We start from the raw sequence: 3,405 nt of genomic DNA, 5'->3' as shown, positions 1-3,405 counted from the left end.
AACAGGACTGTAACCTACACCACCCGTGCTGCACTGCTGAGTGTGTGGCGGCTGCCTGCAGCGGGGGCCCTGCCTGGGTTGTGTTCCCCTTTCCCCCCAACACTGCTGCACACTGACTGCTGCTGCCACAACCTCTGCTGCTAGTGCTGTAGTCCTCACCAATGCTAGCCTCAGTAGTCGATAAATAATCACCACATTGTTTCGTATATGATCCACAATGTCCTTTTAATGCTCGTGCCAGTTTTATATTATTATTGTTTTAAATTACTATTATGTTTTCTAACATATTTTTGTTCAGGTTACTTTATGCAAGTGGTTTGACTGCTTAAAGGATGTTGCCATTTGTGAAGCTATCGCTAAAAGCTGTATAATATAACCTCTTATCGGGGTTTTTTACACCAACTTAACCTTTAGTACAGCACTTAGTATTTGGCCACATTGTGATTGGTCTTTTTGATGGCTATTTAACCATGGTCATAATTAGTCAGTTGCCATTAAAATTCCACGGCCCATGTTAGTTCTTACTAGATATCTGCTTTTCACTGGTTCTCTGAAGTTGATCCTTCTTTATATTTGTTACATCTACTTCCAGTATCCAGTTTGCTCTCAGTAGTACTGAGATAAATGTTGACTGTATGTTTGTCATAACTTGGTGTAACAGTAAAATGTATAATATGTTTCTTAGACGAGACATTGTAGCACAGCTATTTTAAACAGTTTGAAGTATATAATACTTCTGTTCTTTGTTTGAACTGTTTGAACTGTGTAAGTTTATTCCAATCATAGGAAAATCCTAGATTATATGTCAACATACTTCCAGTACTATACTATGATAATGACACTTCTAAGGTCAGATTTGATGCTAAGTGAAGATCTATTCTTGGTCTGGCTTTTAACCAGGAGGGAGCATGTATTTATATCATGTTATGGCTTTTCTTTTCCTGTAATGATACTATTAAGACCTCATGCTGCAGAATGTGATAGTGCCCATGCTTCAAATCTTCCTAAAGGACCATGAATGGTATTCATTATGTTATTACATCTGGTTGAATATGTACACACGTCCCTTACACACCAGCCTCTCCCCCAACCTCCTAATCCTCACCCCCAGCTTTTGTCTGGACTGTTACCTCTGCCAAGACATGACATCAAGTCCTATCCTTTTCTTCTATATTTTCAAAATCTTCATTTGTAGAAATTGCCTTTTAAGTAGTACTTTGACTCTAGGTTATTCTTCTTCTACAGTTTTCTTTTTAGCTTTATAATATGTTTGAATGATTTCTTCTCTTGGTAAATCTGGTTTGTGACTGGCATTACAGCCATACGTCTTATCTTTCTTTATCAATATTCATATTTTTAGCATTGTGCCTTCTTGATATGATATTGCTTTCTTGGCCATCATCTTTATCTTCTCTGGTTCTTGAGCTTTTGATCATGTTTAGCTCTGCCTCTGTAGTGTTCATTTGCATTGCATTTCCAGTCTTTGATCTTATAGTGCTTTGTCTCCAGAGCCCTCATAGTAGAGAATTCATGATATTCTTATAGTGGCATAGTTTATTATTATTCTTGCCTATCATAGTGACTAATATTTTGGATGACTTAAAGCATTCTGACAGTAATTTTATTGTTCTGTTATGATATAGATTTGATTATGTATATGTAAAGTAACTTAATATTTTTTATATAAAATCTTTACATCTGATATATAATGACATAAATGATAACAATGACATCAAAGTCGTTACTGATGACATAATAGTCATAAAAGTGTAGTGACAATTTTTTTTTTTTTTTTCACATTGACTTCATAGTTTCTAACTGTGACCTCAGAACCCTTTGCAGCGACCTATAAACTAACAGGAGACACATCATCTTATAGTGCTTTTGTAGCTGCCCTCCCTAGAGAGTCTTGGTTGTTCTTCTGTGATAACTCTTTAGTGTCTCTTGGTAGAGGTTTCATACATCTTCCTATTTGGTCATTATTAGTTACTTTATGTTTCTCAAGACTCTTTATGCCTCCTTTCTAAGGGTCCTACACAGGCCATGACCCAACTTTCTCATCCAGATTTAGTTTACTTTCAAAATATTGTTACATTATATACCATTGTCTTACATGCAAAAATATGTGCACATTTCTCTGAGTGCTGCTAGTGCCTCTTGTGCTCCTTCTTACAGTGCCTTCAGGGTCTTAAGATTCCTTTAGTATAACATCCTAGTGCTATGTGATAGCACGTTAATTGTGCTTTCTCCTTCAAAATAACTGTTCAGAGTTCTTACATCATCAGAAGCTTACTCTTATGATACCTTCCAAGATCTTATAACATGATCCTTATGGCTCTATGATATCCATTGTGTGTTGTGTTACTAAGCTTTGATTTCTCATTCCTGCTTTTAATTTACATAAGATCAAGAATCAGCTAGTATCATTGAGTTAATTATTGTACTCTCCTCAAACATATCATGTATAGATCTGTGGCTCTTTTAATTTCTTTTCTGCTCAGGATAGGCCTAATCACTGGTTCACCATGTCATATTTAACATTTGCTTATGTGTTGTCCTTAAGTTTCTTAAATTCAAACTTCATACCTTCTATAAGTATTCTCCTTTCATTTTCTCTTTTATTTAGTTTTGTCCTAAATGTCCTATACCAAGGCAATTCTTTATTCACTATTACTCCTTTGATGGCCTATAGACCTTTACTAATCAGTTGTTGAAGATCTTACTTTAAAGGTTGTAGTCACCTAACTTGATTTTTCTCTTTGTTATTTGTTATAATCTCCTCTCTATCTATTAACACACTGTTCCCCTACTACCCCATATCCACCATCTGTGTGGTTTCTTTCCTTTCCCCACCCTATTCCCAAACACCATCCTGATGTGTGTGCGTATACATGAGATTTGGTACTCAAGTCTGTTTGAGCATCGTGCAGGCGGGCTTGTTGTCTGTGAAGCATCAGAAGAATCAAGACTTGAGCCTCGTTTTATATATAGGCGAATTTTAATTTTGGAGAGACAGTCAGATTAATAAGTGATCAGTCAATAGAAGTTATAATGGGTAGCGGTGGATTATGCACCAAGTGTACATGTGGGAATGTGGCCAACCCACTTGACGCATGCAACACCGACAGGTGATTCCCCTGTGGCTTGTGAGGACCGAGTAACTACCAGCTTGGACATGCACTGTCAATACTGCCATTTCTTTCTGCACGCTGGTATTGGCGTGGCTGCCACACAGTGCCTGTCTGTGTCACACTTATACAACACCTTGGCCGCACCTGAACACTAACAGCTTAGCTTCTGCAACTGCTAGCCCTGCTTATTTCTCAGCTGTTGCCACACTTGATGGCACAGCTTGTGGATTCAGCAGGAATAGGGGAAGGGTGGAGCAGTATGTGTTACTGGTAC

Source organism: Penaeus monodon, chromosome 37 (assembly GCF_015228065.2).
Source record: "Penaeus monodon isolate SGIC_2016 chromosome 37, NSTDA_Pmon_1, whole genome shotgun sequence".
Lineage (NCBI taxonomy): Eukaryota > Metazoa > Arthropoda > Malacostraca > Decapoda > Penaeidae > Penaeus > Penaeus monodon.
This window is presented reverse-complemented; position numbering follows the sequence as displayed.